The following is a 27847-nucleotide window of genomic DNA, read 5'->3' as shown; positions in this document are numbered from 1 at the left end:
TTTCCTGATATACTCCTGCACAATCTCTTTTCATTGCACTGGAGGTCGTCCTCTAGCATTCCCTCCCTCTATCTCACTCAGATACACCCTTCTGGTCATCTTACTCTCCTCCATTCGCTTCATGTGGCCAAACCACTTTAAAGTCTGTCGCTTCACTTCTTCCACCACTCCACACTTTTTCCCTTCACCCCCGTGACACATTTCAAAAGGCTCATACACACTTTCATTACTCATTCCATCCATTCTACTCACACCACAAGCACTCCTCAAATAACTCATTTTCCACTGCCTGCACTCAAGACCTCTGACTCTCATTCCAAGCCCACATTTCACTTGCATATGTGAGGGTTGGTACTATTACTGTATTTCTCAAATCCCTTTTTACCTCCAGGTCCATACTTCTGCCAGCCATGATTCGTCCCAAAGACCCTACCACCCTTCTTCCTTGCAATGCCCTTTCTCTTATCTTTCCCTTCGTTTCACCATGCTTACACCTAACTGATCCAAGGTACTTAAACTCATTGACCTCCATTTCTTCACCATTCAAAATTATTTTGCATTCTTTTTCACATTCAATTCCCACTCTATATGGGCATAAAATATCTACAACCTCACTTCTACTTCGCACACAAACCATCACTTTACTCCTGAAGGTGTAGAGTCAACAAAATTATTGGCCGAGAGAGGTAGAGAAAGGCTACAGGTGGCTCTTTTCCGTCTATTCCTTGTCTTCAACCACCTATTCCTCCTTCCCTACACGCCGCCACGCCCACAGCCTACCACCACTATATCCTCCAGCCCTGTGTCTCCTGAAGGTGTGTAGTAATGAAACATACTGGCCGAGAGAGGTAGAGAAAGGCTGTGGCTCTTTTCCATCTCTTACTCGTCTTCAACCACCTATTCCCTCCTTTCCCCTACACGACCACAGCCTACCACCACCAACTCCTCCAGCCCTGTGTCTCCTGAAGGTAGGTCGTCAACGAAATATATGGGCCGAAAGAGAGGTAGAGAAAGGGAAAGATGAGGACGAAGACATAGGGCACGGTTCTTTACCTTCTATTCCTTGTCCATCACCACTCATTTTCTCCTTTCCCCTACACGTCTGCACACCCACAGCCTACCGCCATCAGCCCTGTGTCTCCTGAAGGTGTGTAGGCAGTAAAATAAACTTGATAAGCGGTAACTCACCAGGTCAGGAAGCGTCACTTTTAACGGACGCTGTTTGTTGATACTTGATTTGCAGGAGCGTGGCTTGCTGCTCCGAAGAACCCGCATATTTTTCTGTGATATATAAAGGTTTTCCAACATTATTATCTTATAAACATCATCAAAGTAGACATAACACAGAGGAAATAAATAAGATACAGTATAAGGAGAGGGAGAAATATTCACATAAAAATCATATACACTCAACCCTCGATTTGCCGGACCTCCATTTGCCGGATTTCGGATTTGCCGGACAAGAGTCCGTGGGGTAAAAAAAAAAAAAAAAAAAAAAAAAAAAAAGTCCGGGACAAGTCGATTTCAAACTACAAAGTTCGCAAATCGGGCACTAGATGGCAGCGCGGGCGGACATACACGTCTAGTACTGGACTGTACACAAGTCTGCCGCGTCACACGAGTGTTGTGCTTACGTGCTTGTCGTGGATACACCTCTTCTTCACAACGATGCCACCCAAAACAGTACAGTACCTGTATATAGTATATGTATGTTGTATATGTGCATGTTGTAGAAGGTAATATATTATATTACAGGACAGTATAGGACAGCTATGCGAGGTGTAGTCCGGGGGTGGGTTGTGTTTCCCGGACATATATAGGGTAAAGTCCGGCAAGGGGGTAGACCCCCGGACATTTTCCATTGCCGGACATTTGCCATTCCCGGACAAGCCTTCCCCCCTTTTAGTCCGGCAAATCGAGGGTTGAGTGTAGATACATTGACAGTCGTAACAAAGTATTAAGATATTGTTAAATAAATGGTTTCTCTCTCATCGTTAACATTTCATCGACGTCTGCTCCTAGGAGCTCCCACCAGGGATGGCTACAGAAGTTTCCTACTTTCACTATCCAGACACTCCCTCCTTGCCTGCTCAAAGTTTCTCAAAGATCTTTCACCCTTTTTCCTGATATACTCCTGCACAATCTCTTTTCATTGCACTGGAGGTCGTCCTCTAGCATTCCCTCCCTCTATCTCACTCAGATACACCCTTCTGGTCATCTTACTCTCCTCCATTCGCTTCATGTGGCCAAACCACTTTAAAGTCTGTCGCTTCACTTCTTCCACCACTCCACACTTTTTCCCTTCACCCCCGTGACACATTTCAAAAGGCTCATACACACTTTCATTACTCATTCCATCCATTCTACTCACACCACAAGCACTCCTCAAATAACTCATTTTCCACTGCCTGCACTCAAGACCTCTGACTCTCATTCCAAGCCCACATTTCACTTGCATATGTGAGGGTTGGTACTATTACTGTATTTCTCAAATCCCTTTTTACCTCCAGGTCCATACTTCTGCCAGCCATGATTCGTCCCAAAGACCCTACCACCCTTCTTCCTTGCAATGCCCTTTCTCTTATCTTTCCCTTCGTTTCACCATGCTTACACCTAACTGATCCAAGGTACTTAAACTCATTGACCTCCATTTCTTCACCATTCAAAATTATTTTGCATTCTTTTTCACATTCAATTCCCACTATATATGGGCATAAAATATCTACAACCTCACTTCTACTTCGCACACAAACCATCACTTTACTCCTGAAGGTGTAGAGTCAACAAAATTATTGGCCGAGAGAGGTAGAGAAAGGCTACAGGTGGCTCTTTTCCGTCTATTCCTTGTCTTCAACCACCTATTCCCTCCCTTCCCCTACACGCCGCCACGCCCACAGCCTACCACCACTATATCCTCCAGCCCTGTGTCTCCTGAAGGTGTGTAGTAATGAAACATACTGGCCGAGAGAGGTAGAGAAAGGCTGTGGCTCTTTTCCATCTCTTACTCGTCTTCAACCACCTATTCCCTCCTTTCCCCTACACGACCACAGCCTACCACCACCAACTCCTCCAGCCCTGTGTCTCCTGAAGGTAGGTAGTCAACGAAATATATGGGCCAAAAGAGAGGTAGAGAAAGGGAAAGATGAGGACGAAGACATAGGGCACGGCTCTTTACCTTCTATTCCTTGTCCATCACCACTCATTTTCTCCTTTCCCCTACACGTCTGCACACCCACAGCCTACCGCCATCAGCCCTGTGTCTCCTGAAGGTGTGTAGGCAGCAAAATAAACTAGATAAGCTGTAACTCACCAGGTCAGGAAGCGGCGCTTTGAACGGACGCTGTTTGTTGACACTTGATTTGCAGGAGTTTGAGGAGTTGTAGGAGCGTGGCTTGCTGCTCCGAAGAACCCGCATATTTTTCTGTGATATATAAAGGTTTTCCAACATTATTATCTTATAAATATCAAAGTAGACAAAAAACAAAGGAAATAAATAAGATACAGTATAAGGAGAGAGATAAATATTCACGTAAAAATCATATAAATACATTGACAGTCGTAACAGTATTAATATACTGTTATATAAACTGTTTCTCTCTCATCATCATCATTTCATCGACGTCTGCTCCAAGGAGCTCCCACCAGGGGATGGCCACAGCAGAAGTTTCCAACTTTCACTATCCAGACACTCCCTCCTTGCCTGCTCAAAGTTTCTCAAAGATCTTTTCCCCCTTTCCCTAAAGTACTCTTGCACCCTATCCCTCCACTTCAATGAAGGTCGTCCTCTAACATCCCTCCATCTCACTCACATACACACTTCTGGTCATCTTACTCTCCTCCATTCGCTTCATGTGGACAAACCACTTTAAAGTCTGTCGCTTCACTTCTTCCACCACTCCACACTTCTTCCCTTCACCCCAGTGACACATTCCAAAACGCTCGTACACACTTTCATTACTCATTCCATCCATTCTACTCACACCACAAGCACTCCTGAAACAACTTATTTCCACTGCCTGCACTCTAGATCTCTGACTTTCATTCCAGGCCCACATCTCACTTGCATATGTGAGGGTTGGTACTATAGCCTGTTCACTTAAGCTAGATTCCTGGCGCCTAGGCAGGTTGGTAAGCTTGCAGCTGATTGGCTGCTCCGCTCTCCCGCTAACACTCATGTCGGACCACATCTTGCATGCTCGAGTGAGACATGTTTCTTTATTATATGCCATAGCTCAACTCATAAACGAGCTAGCCAGTTTTGGTTAACACCATCAGACTCAGCAGTGACTGTAGATTCAAGATGTATTTTAAAAACTCGGCAAAACAAAAAAGAAAATGGTATCACGATGAGTTGAACTGTGAAGATGTTAAAAAAATATTTATAACATGTTTTATTTATGCTCACTGTTTTCAACAGTTGTTCATTGACTGCAGAAATATATTATTACATGACGTAGGGAAATCTCTCATGAACACGATAGTGTGATCAGAATGCAGATGAAGCTCCACATATTGAAAACACAGGGTTGTTTATAGCAACATGTCACTCACCCCAACCATCATGGTGCGCGTGTAATGCCCGGGCTTTTATTTTCTCTTTTCTATTTTCCTACACGTCCTCTGCGTGTATCAAAACACAGGAAAAATTAATCAAGACAAGGTGAGGGTATTCCCCGGCTGCCTGGGATTGAACCCGCGACCAGTGTGACGGGAGAGCCACTCCTTACCAAGTCGGCCAAAGAGGTATCCCACTGGCTAAGTGGGTTATGGGAGGCTCGTTCATCAGGCCGTCGCCGCACTACACGCGCGACACTCATTTTTTTTATCATCATACAGGGTGTCTCGGCGCTCGAGCGCCGTGATGGTTGGGGCGAGTGAAATGTTGCCATAAATAACTCTGTGTTTTCAATACACGTAGAGCTTTAACTGCATTCTGATCACACTATCGTGTTCACGGAAATTTCCTGCGTAATGTAATAATATATTTCTGCAGTCAATGAACAACAGTTGAAAACAGTGAGCATAAGTAAAAACATGTACCAAACATTTTTTTAACATCACGGTTCAACTCATCGTAATACCATTTTCTTATATGTTTTGTCGAGTTTTTAAAAAATACATCTTGATTCTACAGTCACTGCTGAGTCTGATGGTGTCAACAAACTGGCTAGCTCATATATGAGGTGAGCTATGGCATATAATAAAAGAAACATGTCTCACTCAAGCATGCAAGATGTGGTCCGACATGAGTGTTAGGAGAGCGGAGCAGCCAATCAACTGCAAGCACTAACCTGCCTAGGCGCCAGGAATCTAGCTTAAGTGAACAGGCTATAGTATTGTATTTCTCAAATCCCTCTTTACCTCCATGCTCACACTTCTGCCATTCATGATTCGTCCCAAAGACCCTCCAACCCTTCTTCCTTGCAATGCCCTTTCTCTTATCTCTCCCTCCATATCACTGTGCTTAAATATAACTGATCCAAGGTACTTAAACTCATTGACCTCCATTTCTTCACCATTCAAAATTATTTTGCATTCTTTTTCACGTTCAATTCCCACGCTATATGGGCATACAAAATCTACAACCTCACTTCTATTTCGCTCACAAACCATCACTTTACTTTTGTTGACATTTACTTTCAGCTTTCTCCTTTTACAGACACTATAAAAAACACTGACCAAATTTTGTGAGTCACTTTCATTTTCTGCAATCAGCAAACAGCATTGAATTCAGTTACACAGGATCATCCTCCTCTAAATCCGAATTGAATATTTGTTAATATAGTGTGTGTGTATGTATGTGTGTGTGTGTGCGTGTATGTGTGTGCGTGTGTGTGTGTGCGTCTAATTCACCTCTTGGTTTGCTGCGGGTCTCTCTCGAGACAGCCAGCCGTTCCCCTACGGAAGGAGCTCAGAGCTCAGTGACCGATCTTTGGGTAGGACTGGGACCATTCACACACAACACACCGCGACAACGAGGTCACAACTCCTCGCCTTACGTCGCGTACCTACTCGCTGCTAGGTGAACAGGGGCTACACGTGAAAGAAAACCCAACCCAGCAAACCGTCACCGTCGGGCCTCCGTCGGCAAAATTTGTGACGTCAATTTGACAGAGCCTCTGTACTCCCAGCAAACATAACCGTCGGGCCTCCGTCGGCAGAAGGTCGGCCACCATCGGCAAATATTGTTACGTCAATTCGACAGAGGGTCTCTGTACTCCCAGCAAACCGTCACCGTCGGGCCTCCATCGGCAGAAGGGCAGCCACCGTCAGCAAAATTTCTGACATCAAATCGACGGAGGGCCTCCGTACTCCAACGACTTCAGTTATCATCTCATGCAGTAACATGCTGTAAATGCGTGTGTAAAAGACGTTGTTTATGATTGTGGATATCTATGCGATGGATAATGAATCGATCAGTCTTTCCATAAACTGGAAACTACCATGGGCATATAGTACATACACTTTTGTGTACACACACACACAATTACACGCACACACACGCGCACGCGTGTATAACACAATAATTATTAACATTCACCAGTGACGTGAATCCTTCTTCGATTACTTTTTCTGTAAATCAATCATTGTTATCATTATCAATATCTGTAAATTAAAATGAAATTATGTACTAAGTGGAGTTCTATATCCATAATGTTATAGGAAAAAAGTCGGGCAATCATGATGTGTTAGATAATCTCGATCACTGACAGACGATCAGTGCTGGACGGCGACACAGTGTAGCTGGCGGCGGGTGTGAACCGTGGTAAGTGAGGCGTCTGCTCTTCCCTGCTGTATTTTGAAACACTTTTTTGTGCAAGGGAAGTTTGCTGAAGTTCTTATCATGTATCTTATGCTGTACTGTGGTAGTTAGTTGTAATAAGTGCATGAGATTAGCTGTAACTGGTGAAATGACTCACTCACAACCCAATAGTCTAGCTACTTTACTTTGTTTTCTCGTGATGTTTCTTTTTTTCTTTTTTTCTTTTTTTTACTTAAATTCTCACATTCTGTTCCTAATACTGCGATATTAAGTGTCAATGGCAGATTCGTTGTCATAATATTTATTAATATAGTAGCCTACTGCATAGTGTAACTGCATAATGCTTTTTTTATTAGTTTCCAGAATGTGTTCATGGGCATATGAGTAGCATATGAGAGCCGTGATGGAAAATAGGGATGTACCGATACCAAAATTTTGACCAATACCGATACCCCAATATTTGACCGAAACCAATACCTGTGCACTGAATTTTTTTATACAACAATTCCAGCAGCTAAAGGACAATATCAAATGTTAAGAAAAAAAAGAGACCCACTACTTGTTCCACCATAGAAGGAAAAAAAAAGTAATCAGAGCTGGCCTGAAAAAAGGTGCCCATAGTCATGAATTTCTTTTTATCAAGTTTGTTATTAATAAACTTTGGTCTCTTAAAGACATGGGTAAAAACAATCAAATGAAAAAAATAGTAATATAAAGTAGTACTATTTATTTGATTATACATGGAGTATGGATTTTTGTGAAAGGCAAATACAGCACCCTCTCAAATTTCGCGCTCACTTCGTTCCGAAGGTGTAGCGCTAAACTCGAGGTATTGAAAACACTGAAAAAGAGCTTATCTGTTCCGACCCCTGGAGATTTTTTTTTCCCCCCCCCCCCTACATATCGGCTATGGCGCCGGTAGACTATCCATCTGGGCCTGATGGTGGGCCCCGAGCCCGTCATGGCGCAGGCAACTGTTTATACTGGCACCATTATAATTGGCCCATGCTGCCCCCTGGAGCTCACTTTTTTCCTCCTATACTCCCTTGTTATTTAAAAAACGTACCGTGGAAAAAGGAAGAAATCAGGAAGAGAGAACGGGTTGTTTTAAAGCCACAGATGAAGTCTTATGATTGGCTGAGCTCTGAAAACAAGCTTGTGATTCGCTGGGAGTCCGATGACGTCATCGCCGGCGCTCTTGGCCAGCGGCCTCGCTGCCTTGAGGCAGTATCACACTGGCCGTTTTCTTCTAACCATTGTGGCTATTGGCAACGCCCATGCGCCCATCCGGGATCGAGTTGTCGGTTGTATGTAACCTGATGTCATACTGGGCCCTTTTCTTCCCACCGCGTTGGCGGCAGCTTGGGCAAATGCCAAATCCAACTTTTCCGAGTGTGCGTCACACACGGCCAAGGTCGGCTGGCCGTATACACATCCACAACGTAAACAAAGCACTTGCCCTGTATCAACATGGCGTCGTCTGCTAAAGTAAGGGCTGCTGTGGCTTGTGCTGCCATTACCCAAGTTATGGACTTGTTGCTGCAGTTAAATGGAAGGAAGAAGCTGTTGTGGATGTGGCGTGTCTGTGGTTCTTCCGTGCCAGTTCTTATTGTCACCACTGCGCATGAATGGTCAACCCACCCATCTAGACTCTGACCACACAAACACGTGGATCGAGTAACAACACACACACACACACACACACCAGACTCATCATGAACCATGCAGATGTTTCTCACAAACAAAAATGGCTTTGCCATTTTCTAGAGCGTGTTAGAACTTATTAGGTGAGTGGTTCATACAAACCAAACATACCCAATGGCAAGAAGAGAGCAGTGTTAAAGACGACTGTTCTCTTCTTGCCAAGAGCCAGGTTTGGTTCATGTGAGCCACTCACCAAATACGTTCAACACACTCAAGAAATGGTGAAGTTGTTTCTGTTTGTCAGAAACAACTGCAGTGGTTCCTAATGAGTCTGATGTATGTATGTGTGTGTGTGTGTGTGTGTGTGTGTTATTCGATCCATGTGTTTATGTGGTTGAGTCAAGATGGGTGGGTTAGCCACGCATGCACAGTGGTGACAATGAGAACTGGCATGGAGGAAACACAGGCATGCCACACCCACAACTGTATTTTAACTGCAGCAACAAGTCCATAACTTGGGTAATGGCAGCACAAGCCGCGACAGCCCTTACTTTAGCAGACAACGCCCGACAGCCCTTACTTTAGCAGATGACACCAAGTTGATAGGCTACAGGGCAAGTGCTTTGTTTACGTTGTGGATGTGGATACGGGCAACCGACCTTAGCCATGTGTGACACACACCTGGAAAAGTTGGATTTGCCGGTTGCCCAAGCTACCGCCAATGCGGTGGGAAGAAAAGGGCTCAGTGTGACACCAGCTTACGGATAACCATGAACTCGCTTCCGGTTGGGCGTACGGGCGTAGCCCGAAGCCCCAACGGTTGGACGGAAACGGCCATTGTGACACCACCTAAAGGCAGTGAAGCCGCTGATAAGGTGAGTGTCGGCGATGACGTCATCAGACTCCCAGCGAATCACAAGCGTGTTTTCAGTACTGTCAGCCAATCATAAGGCAGCCACCTGCAACTGCAGCTTCAAAACGACCCATTCTCTCTCTCTCTCTCTCTCTCTCTCTCTTGCCACAGCCACAATGTTTGGAGGAAAACGTCCAGTGTGATACTACCTTTAAAGGTAGAGTGCATGACGTGTCAAAGCAGCGCGAAACTCAGGGTGATAATGCGCCAAACTCGTGATGGTAAGAATTTAGGACTAACCGCGAAACTTGTGGATCGCGAAATTCGGATAGCGCGAAACTCGAGAGGGTACTGTACTGTAATTTCTATAGTTACAATATAACTTCCAAAAAGCACGTTTGGTCAGTGTTAAAATCAATCCGTTCACTGAACGCAGCCAAAGGGCGCTGTCTAAATTCTGACAGGTTGACAGATACATAGAGAGGCTAACTCAGAAGGTGGAGCAGAATGTGAATGGTACGTGTATCAGACCAGCATTTGCGTCACCCACACACTACATGCTCAGCTGCCAAGAGAGAAAAATGTTTAAATTGAATAATAAAATTATTTTACATCTCCATTGAATTATTGAACAAATTCCGGGATTATCGTATTATTGTACAGGCGTTATTGTACATCACACAAACAGTCGGATTTCCGTATTTGTATGATAATTATTGTACGACTGGCAAGGCTGATGAGGCGAGTGTCGGGGCTGCCAATCCCGCCAAGCTACTAAACCTGTATTGTACGCGTCCGCAGTACCAAAGGCTATACTGTATAACTAAGTATTATATACTTGTATTCAAAGTAATATGAATCTTATCGCTTAAAGTGATGAGAATTAAATCACGGGAAATTCCAAACTATGTAGCATCATGATACTACTATACATTTCAGCGGCGGACAAACGCTGTTTTTCGCAAATATCTCCTAAACGAATCATTGGATCAGTATGATATTTCAACACACTGCCTTTAACACCCGGACCTAATTTATGGCTAATATACCATGTTGCAATATGTGTTATGTTAGGAGCTTACTGAGTGATATTAAGCCTAATCCAGTCATCATATCTAAGGTGTTAAACAGAATCGGACGAGTGTGGGGTACTCCTCTAGCCCCTCCACCAACGCCCCGAACAACCCAAAGACCACTCCTTCCCTACTCCAATATAGCAGTATCCCCCTCCTGGTTGCCCTCTTCACCCCCCTACTCACACCATCCCCCTTCCCCAGCCCGAGGCTGTTGTACAGTAATTATCAACGTGAAATACGTCTTGCCTCCATGGAACTGTACCAGTCTCTTAGTTAATAATCATACTATCTATCCATATCCACGCATATAACATTCTAATATATAATACAGTGATGGGAGAAATAGGGAGGGACACAAGAGTGATGAGGAGGCGAGAAGTTAGGGGAGAAGAGGGATAACGAGAGCGAAGGGGAGTAGTTGTGGCTAGGAATAGTTTGGGAGGGTGCTGGGGGGGCACACTTTCCTTGAATGCGTCAACATGACTCGCCGGGTTTGTGTTATTTTCACAAGTAAACTCGTCACATAAGACATATAGTAATGTGGTAGGTTAGCCATAAATTAGGTCCGGGTATTATAGGTAGTGTGCTGAAATATCATACTGATCCATAGATTCGTTTAGGAGATATTTGCGAAAAACAGCGTTTGTCTGCCGCTGAAATGTATAGTAGATAATTTCACTTTTCTAATTTTTTTTTTCAAAAATTTTGAAAATCCAATTTCTGTTCAACAAATTTTTTTGCAACAAGTGACATGCGACAAACAAAACTCCTTCAAGTATCGGTAGTATCGGCAGAAAATCAGCCGATACCGATACTCTTAAAATGTGCCAATACAATTACCGATACCGATACATGGGTACACCCCTACTGGAAAAGGTGGTGAAAGAATGGCTCCGGACAGTTAAACATGGGGATGCTGAACTACAGGGCTTCACAACATACTACTTATGCCAGTAATTTACAGGATAGTAGCAGCAGCTAACAGCAATAAAAAAGTGACAATTTTATAAGGACTAAGTTTAAGGACTGCTTTCACAGTCATCTGGTACGCATCCTAACCAAAGGCCCTATCATCCTACCAGCACACAATACAAATGTGTTATCACATAATGAATGTCTCAGGAATTCGAAAATATACAACACAATGCTGTATTGTCGATGAAATGCACCTAAAAAATAAATAAGGCAGGCGTCAGCTGTTGTTTTCGCGCAGTAGAGCAATGCACCGCACCACCACAAGTATGTTCAGGCAATGACAATTTTTCATGTAACACAGCGTCTTCCCATTATGAATCAGTGCCTGTCTGGCAGCCGAGGAGTTAAGGTGCGTGTCATCTGTCTTTGATCACGATATTGTTTGCCAAATTTTGTTTATTTGAATTTACTGAAATGGCGAAATAAACGATACTATATGTGAGAAATTGGCGAAACTGATGACTGGCAAAATAAATGGCGAAATTAATGACGCATTTTATGATTTTCACCATATTACCTAACAACTCAGGTTGTCATGATGCCTTCTATTAAAATTTTCATCATGTTTCTCTTTAGCTTACAATCGTGCCTAATCCCTAGAGGCCATCTCAGCCAATAAGAGTAGGCAAAAACACTCTAATGGTCTCCAGAGGACATGCAACGTGCCCTCAAAGCATGCAGGGAGGATCAAGTTACTCCTTCTGAGGCTGCCAGGACTTTTAACGTACCAAGGAAGACACTGACTGACAGGTTACATGGCTAAGTTAGTGATGATTGCAAGGCAGGGAGGAAAAGGACTTTGACACCAGGACAGGAGAGAGACTTGTGCAACTACATTGGCTACATGGCTGGGAGGGGATTTCCTCTGACTATTAATCAAATTTTGATGCTTGCTTGGTGTATAGATAAAATAAATGGAAGGAAAGTGTTTGGATCATCAGGTCCTTGTGAAGGATGGCAGAGGTCATTTTGGCACAAATATCCCGATGCCACCAAGTTGAGACGACCTGACAGGATGGACTGAGGAAGGGAACTCTACTCTACAGTTGACATTATCAGGGACTACTTTCAGCTTCTTAATTAAGGAACATCTAAATAAGGGTGGATATTTAGAGAGACCTCAAGATATCTACAATTGTGATGAAAGCTTGTAGATTTAAATAAATGTACACAGAGGGTAGTTATTCCCAAAAGAATGAAGCATGCTCACTCTAGGGATGTTGCCTCATCAGAACACATAAGTATTCATTGCTGTGTGTCAGCTGCTGGACATGCCATACCACCCTTCATAATATTCAAGAATTCTTTTCCAGGAGGCAAGTATGCAAAGGATGGGCCTGATGGTTGCCTTTATGGTAAGCAAGAATCTGGCTTTATGGATAGTGATCTCTTTTTCACATGGTTTCAGCAGCTATTCCTACCTCATACTCGTCCCACAGCTGAACGGCCAGTCCTGCTTTCGTCAGATGGGCATATTTCTCACTGTTCCCCACAGGTTATTGAACTGACTTGTAAAAATAATGTTACACTATTTGCTCTTGCCCCACACACTACTCATATCTGTCAGCCTCTTGATGTAGCTGTGTACAAGAGCTTCAAGTCAAAGTTGGGAAAGATAGTTAATTTAGGAAAAGCAATGGACTGTATTGGCTATCAGTTCACCTCTTCGCTGCCTGAGGCCCTGGCGTGCGATCAGGTCTAAAGAAGAAGAAGCGGCGACAAACGTAAACAAACATTGGTTGAGGGGCTGTGGAGGCCGTGGCCCCACAGAATAACTGACCTCTATAAAACACTTCCAATGGAAAAGAAGGTCACGCACGTGGAAGCATTGCCCACGGCGTCTTGCACATACCAATGAATCACATTTATTTCCAGTATTTGGTCCCAGAACTCAAACTGTATCTCGAGAACAGGGGAGTTCAGGTGACGGCGTACTTAATATACCATACAAGCACGAAAGACAAGCTTGTATCAAACTGTATTGTCGGATCATACACGAACAATTTACAACCTGTCAAGTAACTTTAATTCATCTCATTGTAGGTACATAAAATGACGTCTGGCTCTGTCAGTGTTTGTATGCAAGTTTAGTGGATTTATTTATAACATGGGTCATATTCAAAGCAGCCGAGGTATAAGCACAATCAACAAACAGTATTGACTATTTCATGTTACTTTGAATACTAATTGTTATTTACATGCAGGAAATTATTAAAATACCCTTGATTTGCACTTGCACAGCCAGATCATTTAATGTACCTGAACAGATATGAATTATAGGCATTTGAGGAGCCATAGATCCTTCGGGTATGATCTGACTATTCCGTTTGATACAAGCTTGTCTTTTGTGTTCTTGTTATGGTATATTATTATCAATGCCAAGCGGTTTGTTAAGGATTTTGAAGGATTTTATTTTTTTGTCGTGGCCTATTGCACCGTTAGGCTTTTTCACTGGTGGGGCCTGATAGTCGGCCCAGCCCATTGTAGCGCAGGCGAGTGTTTTATAGAGGCACCCTCTAATTGTTTTGGCTCATACGACCCCCTGGAGCTCATCTTTGAGGCTCTCTTTGGAGAGGTAATCTAGAGTCCGGGTTGATCGGTGGTCTTCAGGGCAGCATGTGGGTAGTCTTGGCCCACTTGGTGGTGACTGAAAAATCCCAGCTGTGTGACGGCCAGGATTCGAACCCGGCCCTTCCTGGATCTCGGAAGCAGCGCCGGCATGCTAACCACTCCGCCACTGCCTCCCCAATATATTATTGAAAAATTAGCTGAAATGTCTATCACAACATTTGAACTTCACGTATTCACAAACTAAAATGCACAGGTGGAACAATTATCAAAATTCCCGCTATGCTGATTAACATGAAATGAAACGGACCATAGGCTACACACATTATTATTATTATTATTATTATTACCGTTACTATTATAAGGATTAGGATTATTATTATTGATATCATAACATAGTATCATTACATTATTATTTTATATTGTTGTAACTGACTTGAAATGAAAACTTACTCAGTTTTTGTGGTATAGTTATACTTACCCATCTCCACACCATCCTCCTCTTTTTTTTTAAATGGATATTAAAAAAAAGGCTCATCAATTGGCTGCTGCCATTTGTCATAGATGTGTAAATACTTCATAAATCAAGACTATGTTTTAAATAAAATATACACAATATTTTTCAGTTTATCATGACATATCCGGCAGTAGTAAAATAACTGGAAAAAGAGCGTAATATCCATTTACATAAAGCTTATGTGGTCCACTAGCAACATAATCAATGAGAATAAGATTATTCATTAAGTAATATGTGCACAAGCTCCAAAAAGTATGCAACCTCAATCAGTCATATAATTTAAACAAACAAGGGGAATGACAATTTGAAATATGAGCTACTCATAATTTATACCCATGTAACATATTCCAACCTAAAGGGTTATGTTGAGTTAGGAACGTAAAATTAGATTAATATAGATTTCTTAAGTTCGTTTATGAAAAATATATATGATGCACTCCATATTCCCCTCCGTTGATAACAAAGGCACAGTGTGAAGTGAATCGCAAATATCTATGGCAATCAATTAAAGTTAACAAAATAAATATAAATTACCTAACCCAACTAGATCTAACTTAACCTAACCAGATGTGCTGATATTTCATCTCCTACTTAATAAATTACTATTTTTATTGTCATATATATGAATTGTACATGTATCTTCAAACCTCCCAAAATCACTGGGAAAGAGTGTAGAGATCAAAACAGCTGTGAAAACAGCCACAAAATGTGTGGGAGTCCATGCGGCCGTGGGACAAAGCCCATAGGCACGTTAGGTCAGGTTAGGTTAGTTTAGACCTTGCAAGTTTATTTTCAATGATAAATATGCAGTACATCAATTTCATCAGTGGCAGAGTAAGTTACAGTGGTGAGCCACGGGTTTGCACCACCGTGGCAATGCGAGTTCCCTAGCATATTCCGGTCTTTCACATTTGTTTTAATTTCTAAAATCTTTTCCACTGATTTCTGGGAGATCCGAAGGTTACTAGGATATGAATATGAGACGAACCGTTGGTTGAGTAGGGGACGAGATAATGACATGAAACGGCAGAATTTACTCTTTACTACACTCCAACACGACTTCTGCGTGTAACGAAACACACAAGAAATTAATCCAGACAAGGAAAGGTTTTCCGCCAGGGATCGAAACCGCGACCAGCAAGGTGAGAGAGCCACTCAACCAGTCGTCCATCTTAAAGAAGTACCCCACTCGCGGAGTGATTTATGGGAGGCTCACCCATTAGGCAAGTCGCTGCAGTACAGACACGTTAAAACCAGTGCACTTGAAGAGAAATTAAATACAACACAAAGTCAGTGTTAACCTTAAGCAAGATGGCTACCGTTACTTCAAGATTAGCCGATGCATGTTTAAAAGTGGTGAGACACAGTAAGGGCTTCAATGTGTAACCACAAGCTTTATTTTATTTATATTGCAACCACATGGGTAAATCTTAGGAATAGCGGCTCCAAGCGGGTGCACATTTAGGGCACGGTGTGGTGGTAATTACAACATTTCTAGCACGTACGACGGGGTTTTGACAAGCGGACAGGCGTGTTAGTCACAAGGGGTGTATTTTACCATGCGGGCTCTTTCCTTTCTTCACCCGGCGCCGCAGTCTCATCGCCCATCGACTTGGAAGAAATCGTGAGGTCAGCGTGGAAAAATACACCCTTGAGACATAAACACGCCTGACCGCTCTTCAAACCCCCGTCGTACGTGCTATAAATGTTGTAATTACCCGCTAGGAGCCGCTATTCCCAAGATTTACCACCATATGTACTGTGGACCGCTTTCACAATCACTTTGTTCGTGGGAAGGGTGGGAAGGGAGTGAAGGCCAGGGTGTGAAGAGAATGAAATCTCGGGCAGTGCAGCATGAAGTGTTCTGGTGTCAGGCTTCCCTTATTTGTTTGTGTGTCAGGTTGTGTGGGGCACCACGGGCAGTGGCGCTATGTTTGGGGTGTCAGGGAGCGGGTCACGTCCGTCTTGGGATGGACTGGCGAGGAGCAAGGAGAGATTGTCACTTTGTGATAGGTGGTGACCGTCTTGGTGTTGCGCCTGTGGTCTAGTGAAGGAAGGCCTGCCTCTGCCTGCAGGGCCAGGGTGGGAGATGACCTGAAGGCGCCGAGGGCAACTCTAGAGGGTCGAGAGACAGGAGCAGTGCCCGGCCGGGATGACTTTGTTTTCAATCGTTTCGGTGTTCGGCGCTGCCTCCAACGAGAAGGCGTCTCTAAATCACTTATCTTGAGACCAGAGGTGAAAATAGCTACAGGTACTTAAACTAACAATTATTTAACAGGAAATTAAATCATTCTTAAGCTGCTGGAGAGCAAAATAAGGAAAATGCAAAACCTCCCACTGTGTTTTCCCTGTTTTGGGCGGCTCAGGAAGAGGCTGCGGCCCGCGCCACATTCGCCCCTCAGTGGTCACATACACCACACACAGACGCAAACCTTAAAACTTTGCCAGCAAAGGGTAAGTACATTTTTTTTTCTTACCAACAGATACCACGTTTTTAAGTTTGGCTCCAAAGGACAACCAGTATTATTTTTTTCCAAAATAGAAAAGAGGAACCGAGTTAAGTCAAAATAGTACTTTCGTTATGTTTCCCCGAGTCTCCGAAAAGGCGCTGCACGGAAAGCCAATACGGTCCATTAGAGGTAACTTTTGGATTGCAAAGAAAAACGTTGCAAGAATCATGAAAAAAGAAAAAAAAACATTTGATGACAGTATTGTAATGCGGGGAAAACTGAGAGATCGGTAATCTGTAATAACTGATGTGTTGCTTGTGAATCAAGTGGTTACGAACCGCAAGACAGACAGACGAACCAGATGTGGAGCTGGTGGCGTGACTACGCCTCAGCCGAAGGTGCTGAATTATCATGCTAGTTTTTTTTGGAGGAGGGACGAGCAGAATTTTTACCCTGTATTCTAGAAGAACGACATATGTATCCTTAAATCCTGATTTTACTGTCCACAACTTATATTTGACACGAAAGTTTTTTAATGATTTACATAGAGCATCATTTACAAAGTTACATGTGTGTGGGCATGATTTAGCTGTGGAGACTGGTCGGTGGAATAGGCGAGGCAGGGGGCGCCTTCCCCTGGAAAAGCGGCTTTGCCCGTGTGGGGAGGTGCAGACTGAACTACACGTGGTGGAGTCTTGCGCCCTCACACAGCCATTGCGAGAACACTAACACTTTGCAACATGGCGAGAACTTATGACAGAAGATGCACATGTCGCAGCAAGAATTGCTTCATTTCTTACTTTCTACATTTCATTGATATTGTCTTCCTGAACACTGGAGTCATGGTCGTTTGTATATAGTCAATACGCCATTGAAATTGTCTTTCATTTATTGTCTTAGTTCTGTAATTCTGTCTTTTTAGTCAGGTAAATCTTATGTCATTGTTCTATCGCATAGTTCTGTTTGTGTACCAAATGTCATGCCTTTAGTCAGGCTTTTATTTGTTCTGTTTTTAACTTTTATTTGTTCTGTTTTAACGTTCCTCTGCTTTAGGTTTTTCTTTTTTAGATTTTCTTATCTTAGAGTGTCTTCTTAACATGTCCAGGCTATTAACATTTTAGTATATTTATTTTAGAGAATTTGTCATCTTTTAGGGTTCCTCTGTTTTTTCGTTTTTATCATGGTATTTTTTTTAAATTTCAAGATATAAGTAGTTTCATATAATTATCAAAATTTGTAAAGTTTTAATTTTTTAACTATTTTATGCCAGTAACGACACCAGAGCTGTGTATATTTTAGTGATTATATAAAGATTTTACGGAAGTGCTGAATGTGGACTACAAATTGGAAATGTGGTTATATTAACAAAATTAACATTCTTAAATAACTTCCAATTTATGTATGATGTTTTGGTTTTATGTACATTTGTGGTCAATAAATATCTATCTTTCTACCTATCAAGTGAGAGAACCAGTTGCTTCGGAACTCTTTCTGAACTGGTGGAACAGGCCAATTGTATGTTAACTAAACCACTGATAAATGCGTTCACTAGCCTCTGGCTAGCCGCGGGCAGTGGGAGGGGAGGTGATAAGCTGACTGTGTGAGGTTGTCTCCCTCACACACCGTCTGGACCTCACCCCCACAGGTACGTTGAACCCAGTTCCTAGGCACCAAGCTTGTTAGTGTTATCTTGATACAAAGTTAATGTTACTTAAAGAGTTGAATTGACACACCGTCTGGACCTCACCCCCACAGGTTCCCTAGCATACTGACTGAGCTGGTACCTCACTTGTGTGTCATTATATACAGTATGTGAACATTCCCTTTTGTGTGGGCTTATGATCACCCACTTGGTATCTTAACCCCACATGAATACCTTGCCGCATGATTATCTTTGTGAACACATATCGATCGGTGGTTGAAGGGATATATTTTATTATATAACTATGCACCATAGAAACTTGACTAGGGTAGTTTTGTTAGCTATGGTCAGGTCTCTATATCTCCATATATTTTATGAAATTAACTGTGATTGGGTGGGCCCTTCTGGTGATTGGAATGATGAGTTGTAATCAGTATTGTAAAGTAACTCGGTAAAAGCTCGCTACCATTACCAACAGAATAATGAGTTGTCAGTGGCATTGTTAATTAATATCAGTGTGCTCGCTACCATTACCAACCGTGATGAATTGTAAATAATATTGTTACTTAATTTCAATAAGCTCGCTACCATTATATATCAACATAATGTGAATAAACCTCATAATTTAACATTTGTGTTGCGTCACCCTAATAACTAGGAAGTACACTTCTAGTAAAATATTAAAAAGAGTTGAAGGCAACACACTAGTGGCATAAGCAGTGGGATACTCATCATTAATTGCCTAAGTGCTTACTAATCACAGAATATGTGGAAATAGCTTTAATAGGCCATAGCCAAATTCAATAACAGCTCACCTTTTAAGTGAGGATTGTTAAGGTTATTCCCGAGTGAAGTGCGAGTATATATTCCCGAGTGAAGAGCGAGTATGCAAATGCAGAGTTTTATTACTAAAGTTTAAAAATATTAATCATTATTATTCTTAGATTAAAATTTATTTACTAGACTTAATTAATCATACTTTGTTTTACTAAATTTACCGGTCGGGCGAAAACTCGTGAATAGGCCTCCTATCACTGCAAGTTAAATACGGTTTTAAGAATCTGGCAGAGTCTAAATAGGTAGAATTTAAGTTAGAAGTAGGATAGGTGGTCTTACTTTAAAAGGATCCATCATATTGCAACTGTCGGTTGAAGCAGTTTCTAAACATGGGTTCGGAAGTGATAATTTTTGTTTGCTAAATGAGTTATTTAAATTTGACCTACTGTAATATTTCTTGGAAAATCGTCTCTCCATTTTGATAAACGTTTAACTTCAGTCTGTTAATCACAAGTAAATATTCCATATCGGTGCAACTTGAAAGTAGTCGTCTGTCACTATGTAGAACAGATCCAACTAGAGAACGATTCAAGGACTATAGCATCCCTGGCAGGAATTACCATCAGTAGGGAAACCGTTGTAAAAAGGTGTCTATCTGACCAACTTGTTTGCGGGAGGTCAGAAAACCCGATATGTGTTCACCCTCATCAGTCATTATAGTAGATTCGTAACATTCCACCCCCTTAAATCTAAACACACACAAGTGGTGGAGGCTCGAGGACAGTATGTGGCTGACTACGGGACGACCAAGAAGGTATCGACCTGGACAACGGGGGCGAGTCCGTATAGAACGCCTTCCCAGATTTATGCCAGCAACACCTCAAAGCATTATATTCCCCTACCACCTATCGCCCCGCTGGAAACGCAGTCTAGGAGAGGATGCCTCGCACACAAGTCTCTCCTGGCTGTGCTGTGCCAGGGTCATCTTTTACGGTGGCCATGACTTCTCCAGACGAGTTAGGAGTGACGATCCAGTGAGACATGAAGTGTTTAGTGTTTGTAAGGCTATTGGTAACCCTATGGTACACTAACACACCTGGCGGAGACGCGAGTAGTAGTTGGAAGGTTTTGTGATATGGTAGCCACTTTATTTCGCAGAAATTGGCTGCAACTAATAGTCAACACGGGTTGCGCCGCTGTGGGCCGACTTCAGGATGTGGCGAGCTCTCGTATCCCCACCTTAGGAGACATGACGAAATGAAAGGTTAGAATGAATGAGGGAGTGATAGTAGACTAGAGTGAAAGGAATGGGTGACTGAGGTGCCGAATCTTGCCATCGAGAGTACCAGGGGACTTAAGGTTAAGTCCCTACACTGCCGGCGGGTCAGGAGGTTGGCTGGGGTGGAACTGCCTATCACTAATCTTGGTGTTAGGTCTCAAAAGGGACATTGTGTAGTGACCAGATTGTGGTCACTGGTTAGGGATAATGAGCTCCGTCCAGAGTAATGTTAAGTGCCAGGGGTTACTACAGTCAGGTAAGAGAGATAACTCCCCTAGAGGGGAAAGACAGATTGAACCTTGGATTGTGAAGGAAGGATTTGAGGGGTGAAAAATTCAATGTCCAACATCAAAGCTGGCTTTTGTAAATGTGGTATATATCCTTTCAACCCCAATGCAATAGATAAAAGTCTACTCCTAAGAAATAAGCTCCTTCCAGACACTAACATTGACCTTGCTGAGACACCAACTAGCTCTGCAATAGATGCTGCCACACAAACTGAGGAAAACATAACAGATGATATTCAGACACTTCATGACATCCCTCAGGAAGAGCCTGGCTCATCAGCAGACTCTATTGCTCTGTGCCGAGCAGATTCTGTAGCCAGTATGCCTCTACCAGCTCAGTACATATCACTATAAATGAGGAATTAAAATCCAGTAGTACACACAGTCCTACCCAGGTCATAAGTCCTCAAAATCCCAACACCAACACACTATTTGCCTGTGGTATTCTATCTACTGAAACTTCCCAGATCCCCTTCCCTCCTGCAGAAGAAATACCTCGGGGTCGTAAACGACCACTGAGAATACAGTCTAAAGCTCGAGTCATGACTGCTGAGAATGTACAGCAGGATATTGAGAGGCAGCAAACGGAAATTAATGCTAAAGCAACGAAGCGTCGAAAGACTGATGCTCCTACGGGAAAGGGCAAGGGTAAAGGTAAAGGGTCAGCTACAAATTCGAAATCCACCAAAGACAAGAAGCAAACCAGGATTTCTGAAACAGGTGAAGAAAATGTAGGTCTAATGGAGGACCAGACCTGCAATGGATGTGGCATGGACTGGGATGATGAAAGGGAAGTTTTACAGTCAAAATGGGTTGGATGTGAGACCCAAGGATGTCCCCACTGGACATGTCCCCGGTGCCTACCTCTGGTATTTGATTAAAAAGATGAATACTTTTGTGATGATTGTGTCCTGTTAGGTGTTTTATTTTTCTAAATATCAAGGAAAAGGATTTGTGTGTATTTGTTTGTTTGCCATCAATAACTTCTTTAAGTTTTTTTTTTTTTTTTTTTTTTTTAATCTGCCCTTGTTGTGAGGATGAACTTTATAGATCTGAGAGTGCTGTACTTCAATTCAAGCTGTGAGGATAAGTCTTTAATCCTATGTTATCGAGCATCATCATGTCTTTTAGTTTACTCAAAATGTTTTGTTTATTTTCAATTATTTCATGCTTCTTTATTTTTGCTATAAAATTTAGCATGACCTTTTTTTTTTTTTAAAGTTAAGAGGATACCATTACATTTGTCTTATGTGTTACTATATGGTATATTTCCAAACCTATTGATAATTTGTTGAGATAATTTTGTAGTTTTTATAAATTAATCCCTGTAATCCAAGAAGCATGTTGGTAGCATTAATTGCCAGCAGTACTTTCTCTCCCTCAACATACCTTATTTACTGTACACATATAAAACTTACTTAATTACCTAACAGCCTCCTTACATATATCTACCAACATTTCAGTCTAATCCGTGGTCTTTAAAATCATTTAAATCCCAAGTGTAAGCCAGCATTTTTAAATACCGCACCCACATTCTTTCTCTACTCCTCATGCTAAAAAGCCTTGGTTTAATCATGCTTGTTCTCGTGCAATTAAAGATAGAGAGGCAGCTCACAAAAGGTACCAGAGCCTTCACACTCCTACTAACCATGAACTTTACATTTCAGCCCAGAATCGTGCCAAATCTATTCTCCAACTTACCAAAACATCTTTCATCAACAGAAAATGTCAACACCTTGCTTTTTTCTAATTCCTCCCGTGACTTCTGGCACCTAGCCAAAAATATCTCCACCAATTTCACTTCTTCCTCTTTCCCTCCTCTCCTTCACCCTGACGAGAGCACTGCCGTCTCATCTATCTCTAAGGCTGAACTCTTCACTCAAACTTTCTGTAAGAACTCCACCCTGGACGATTCTGGGCATATTCCTCCTACTCATACCCCCTCTGTCTCCTTTATGCCTGCTATTAAGATTCTTCATAATGATGTTTTAAATGCCCTCTCTGGCCTCAACTCTCAAAAGGTTTATGAACCTGATGGAGATGATTGTCCTTAAAAACTGTGCTTCCATGCTGACACCCTGCCTGGTCAAACTCTTTCGTCTCTGCTTATCAACTTTCCTTCCTGCTGGAAGTATGCCTTTGTACAGCCTGTGCCTAAGAAGGGTGACCGTTCCAATCCCTCAAACTACCGCCTCATAGCTTTACTTTCCTGTCTATCTAAAGCTTTTGAATCAATCCTTAACCGGAAGATTCAAAAGCACCTTTCCACTTCTAACCTTCTATCTGATCGCCAGTATGGGTTCCGCAAGGGCGTTCTACTGGCAATCTTCTTGCACTCTTAAGTGACTCTTGGTCATCCTCTCTTAGCCGTTTCGGTGAAACTTTTTCAGTTGCATTAGACATATCGAAAGCCTTCGATACAGTCTGGTACCAGTCTTTGCTTTCTAAACTGCCCTCTTTCGGATTCTATCCCTCTTTCTGTTCCTTTATCTCCAGTTTCCTTTTGCGGACGTTCTATCTCTGTGGTGGTATACGGTCACTGTTCCTCCCCTAAACCTATCAACAGTGGTGTTCCACAGGGCTCTGTCCTATCACCCACTCTCTTCCTGTTATTCATCAATGATCTGCTTTCCATAACAAACTGTCCTGTCCACTCATATGCTGCCGACTCCACTCTGCATTATTCAACTTCTTTCAATAGAAGGACCTAAATTGCGCCCTTTCAAAGATTCACGAGATCTGGGGGGGTATCATTCCTGTGAACCCTAGTACTACTAGCCTACTTATTATAATGATACTAATAACAATACTACTACTACTACTACTAAAACTTTTACTACTACTAATAATAATAATAATAACAAGACATGTTGCGATTACTTATGTTATGTAATCAATTAAAATTACGATTACTTCATACTTTCACGATTACGATTACAATAAAATCAATTACGATTACAATTACATGATGTATTAATCGTGATTACAGGATGGACTGAAAGGTGAACTTGCAAATTTCATACACATGTACCATACTATATATTAAATTGGTTGAATTACTACAGATATTTAGATTACATACTTGCTGTGCAAGAAACTATTAACTAAAACTTTGCTAATGTAATAGCAAAAGTAATCACAATTACGATTACATTATTAATGTATTCAATAACGATTACTTAGCAAAAAAACAAGAGGGTAATCGATTACAATTACGATTACTTGAAAACTGTAATCGATTGTAACTGATTACAATTACAGATTACAATTACCCCATGTCTAATAATAATAATAATAATAATAATAATAAAAGAAATAATAAACATACAAAGTAAATAAAAGACATTGCGAACATTATCGTAGTTGTATTTGTAAAAAAATAAAAAATAAAATAAAAAATGCTTGCCAAGCGGCGCCAGATGGATATGGTGAATTCAAATTTTGCTTTCTTCCTTTAGCATGTAACTCTAACAGATCTAACCTTTAATTGCAATGCTGGCAAATATTATGTGAATATTAAACATTAAATATATATATATATATATATATATATATATATATATATATATATATATATATATATATATATATATATACTGTAACTCGATTTACGCGAGTTTGGTTTACGCGTTTTTTAAATAACGTGGGGTCCAAAATCCAAATAAATGTTTCATTTACACGTTTTTTCACTTATACGCGATATTTTATGGAGTGGCCACCAGATGTTTCACGCAACTTGACTCACACGGCGCCGCGGCCACACAGCTGAGCTCAGTTCTTCCCACGCGCCACTTGAACAACAATACAGTACCCATGCTGCCACGCTACTCAACAATAGTGGTGGGCACTGGGCAGGTACCGGTACTAACAGTACCAGCTATATGGTACGGTACAGGCACCAGACTGCTCGGTACCGGTACCAATACTAGCCAGTCGCTCATGGAGTCCCTCATTTCTTCCTCACACGAGTGAGGCTGAGACTGAGTGCCTGAGTGGATATCTCAGTGATATGGATAGTCTGTCTCTCTCTCTCTCTCTCTCTCTCTCTCTCTCTCCACTGAATGAAGTGATTATTTATTTTTCGATAGAAACCTACCTTTTGTTTGATTTACATTGTTTTTGATTAACGCAACCTCTTCAAGGACACAATACTCACATAAATCGAGTTACCTGTATATATATATATATATATATATATATATATATATATATATATATATATATATATATATATATATATATATATATATATATACGATAACTACCTCAAACTATTACAGGTGTCTGTAATGTGTCTGTAATGTAAACCATTTGGTTTAAACTGCCAACCCTGGTATTTATAGAGAGAGAGAGAGAGAGAGAGAGAGAGAGAGAGAGAGAGAGAGAGAGAGAGAGAGAGAGAGAGAGAGAGAGAGAGAGAGAAATTCAAAGTGGACAATGAAGTTTCATTATCACCAATAATAAATATATTAGGTGACTAATATAGTTATACTCTTCAAGATTCTTACTTAGTTTGATTTACAAGTGACATGCAAAAGTCATTTGTAACATGGTATAATTTTTCATGCAAATTTAATTTTTATTGGTTTAGTTAAGTCACTCTAGTATACTATATTTAGAATTATACAGTTATAATCAGTCGTTGCAATACATTTATTTCTTATGTCCTTGTGTATACGTGGTGCTGTAGTAGTTGTGTATATATCAGGGTTGGCAAAAAACAATGTTTAAAAAAAATATATATATATTTTTGGTTTAAACCAAGTTTTTTTGTTTTAAACTTTAAACCGTTTTTTTTTAAACCACTTTTTTTTCAGTATGTTTATTCCAGTAATTCTATCCGTATATACATATATGAGTTTGAAAAGGAATTATAGATAGATTTAGAGATGGATTTAGCAAAATATTCATTTGATCTTCATACAATCTGTAAAAGAGGCAAAATGCAGCTTCTCTAACATGCTTTTTAATTGCAATGTTAAAGAGTAGTAAAACATGAAAGACCTCTTCTAATTTTCCAGTTGCATGCTACAAAAACAGTTGTAAGAGAGAGAGAGAGAGAGAGAGAGAGAGAGAGAGAGTATCGAGAAATATATATATATATATATATATATATATATATATATATATATATATATATATATAAATATATGTATATGTATATATATATAATATATATATATATATATATATATATATATATATATATATATATATATGCCACTTCACTAAACAGCAGATAAAATTGTTTTCAGTTACTCTGAGTTACAGCATTTGACTAGAGATTTGAGTTTACCAACTGACGTTTTCATCCTGGTTAGTAAAATGACTGTGCATAATAAAAAATAATAAAACCACACATAATTAAAACCACAATACCTGATGAAACTAAAAAAGATTCACAAAAAACACCGGTTTTATTGATGTTTTTTTGGTTTAAACCAGGGGTGTCAAACTCATGGCCCGCGGGATAGTCATAAATGGCCCGCGGTATCACGGTAACTTCAATCTTGTCAATGTATTTTCTACCCTTGTTGGCCCCCATGACGGCACTTCAGAGTATGAATTGGGTCTCAAAGGGTTTAGAGTTTGACACCCGTGGTTTAAACCGCCAACCCTGCTGTACATAATTAAAACCTTACATATAGTTAAAACCACAATACTGATGAAACTAACAAAGATACACACAAAAGAAAAAATGGTTTTATTAGTTGGTTTATATATATATATATATATATATATATATATATATATATATATATATATATATATATATATATATATATATATATATATATATATATATATATATATATATATATATATATATGTGTGTGTGTGTGTGTGTGTGTGTGTGTGTAAGTCAGTGTGGCTTGTGGTAAAGGTGACGGGGGAGTGGTGAGTGGGGCTGGGGCTATATTATATAATCGGCATATGATCAGCATATGGGCGGCATATGATCGGCATATGGGAGGCAAAGCGGCATATGGGAGGCAAGGGGGCATATGGGAGGCAAGGGGGCATATGGGAGGCATATGATCGGCATACTACGTCGGGCCTGTTATGACGATGAGCAAAAATGACATCGGGCAGACGGCGTTTTGCACCGTCGGGTCGCCGCAACGTACAACACATGACGGCCCGCTGGAGGCCCAACGTACGTACTTGTGTTTGCTGGGTCTAACGCCTAACCTCGAGTTTCAGACACGCCCGCACAGCTTGTGAAGGCATGGGCGTGGGAGGTTTACGAGATCTGTCTGCCATGTGCCGAACCAACCACACCGAACCACCTGTTACACGTAATTTCCGCTTCCCTGACATCATTACCCTCCTGGGCACCTGAACGAAGGCCTATAGAATTCACGATATAATGGACGCGTCATGGAAACGATAATTTACATGGATATTACCTGATTAAAGATGACGTCAGCAGCGCCACCGCGGATTGCAATGTTGAGGTAATGGAGAGGCTGTCTGGATGCGCGCGCAACCCAGGGCTGCCATCCTCGCAGCAGAGAATTATCGTGCAGTGTACTCAAAATTATCGTATTTACACCCAAATTGTCCAACACCCGGGAGAAATATAATCGAATATATATATATATATATATATATATATATATATATATATATATATATATATATATATATATATATATATATATATAGATATATATATATATATATATAATGGTAAGGATTCGTACGTATTAGGTCCGTGCCGGTATCTCATAATCTACTTTATGAAACATCAGTATCTCTTCATATATCTTTTCTACAAACCTTCAACGGTCATGAAAACGCTTTGAAAATCCAAATCAAGGAATTTTTTTACTCTGGAAAATAGGGGATAATGTTTACGGAAGCGCATCGCCTCCTCTGGCGACGGCCGCGACGACGCTGCAGCCGCCGCAGCCGTAAAATAGCTCGCAGAGCCAGAGGGTTTAGGGTCGGGGAGCATATTTAAACTACTCCAACCGAACTTTACGACCTACTAACGGGGGCCTGCGCCCCCC

At 41.3% G+C, this 27847-nt stretch overlaps 1 long non-coding RNA gene across 1 annotated transcript; it reads right to left on the bottom strand.

The window, feature by feature from the left end:
- Positions 1 to 1241: 1241 nt before the first annotated feature.
- Positions 1242 to 27333, bottom strand: LOC126997896 (uncharacterized). Its single transcript, XR_007752443.1, has 3 exons — positions 27242 to 27333; positions 3311 to 3421; positions 1242 to 1281 (listed from the first exon to the last, which is right to left on the bottom strand). It is a non-coding gene; the product is annotated as an uncharacterized LOC126997896 (long non-coding RNA).
- Between the last annotated feature and the right edge of the window lie 514 nt (positions 27334 to 27847).

The sequence above is a fragment of the Eriocheir sinensis genome, chromosome 13 (genome assembly GCF_024679095.1).
Source record: "Eriocheir sinensis breed Jianghai 21 chromosome 13, ASM2467909v1, whole genome shotgun sequence".
In the NCBI taxonomy this organism is placed as follows: Eukaryota; Metazoa; Arthropoda; class Malacostraca; order Decapoda; family Varunidae; genus Eriocheir; species Eriocheir sinensis.
This window is presented reverse-complemented; position numbering and strand designations above follow the sequence as displayed.